Here is a 778-nt window from a genome sequence, read left to right on the forward strand (position 1 = left end):
AAAAAAAAAAAAAAAAAAAAAAAAAAAACCCAGCATATCAGAAACGGGGGTGTGACGAGAGAAGGGGCAGGCAGGTCGTTAAACCCACTTGAAAGCTCAGCGCCCTGATCAATAGTCTCGGGCCAAGCAGGGATTAAAATCAGGCTAAGTCTGTACTGATCAATACTGATGGCTAACCCAGGGGTTAAAACATGAGTAAATCTCCATAAATGCTCATGCACAAATCTTCACTGTGGGATACAGTACAGAAACATTCACATGCAAATGGAAACAAAATGTTACCGTGAGTGGAGTCGATGTGAACAAGTGCTGTATATGCATTCAGCAGCTGCTCCTCTGGTTTTATTTTTGTAGACAGAGTCCCTGCCTAGTTATAAGACAACGTTAATAAATGTAGATTTGTTAAAGTTATTGATAGGACTGATAAAGGTTTTAATAAACATTTTTGAGGTAAAGAATGTAGACTTTTAGTATGGAATAGAAAATAAACATGGTTTTGTTGGTGTGTTTACATCTGTACAAACAGCTGGGCTGTAATGCAAGTTACAATACAGTACAGTATAATACAATAAGAGAGTAATTTGGCAGGGGATTTTATTTCAACACAGTGCCCTACAACACACTACACTTCAATACAGTACAGTACAATACAATACAATTCAATACAATACAATGCAACACAATACAATACAATACAGTACAATACAATACAGTACAATACAGTACAATACAATACAATACAATACAATACAATACAATACAATACAATACAATACAA

The sequence above is a fragment of the Nematolebias whitei genome, chromosome 12 (genome assembly GCF_014905685.2).
Source record: "Nematolebias whitei isolate Nwh7 chromosome 12, NemWhi1, whole genome shotgun sequence".
NCBI classification, from domain to species: domain Eukaryota; kingdom Metazoa; phylum Chordata; class Actinopteri; order Cyprinodontiformes; family Rivulidae; genus Nematolebias; species Nematolebias whitei.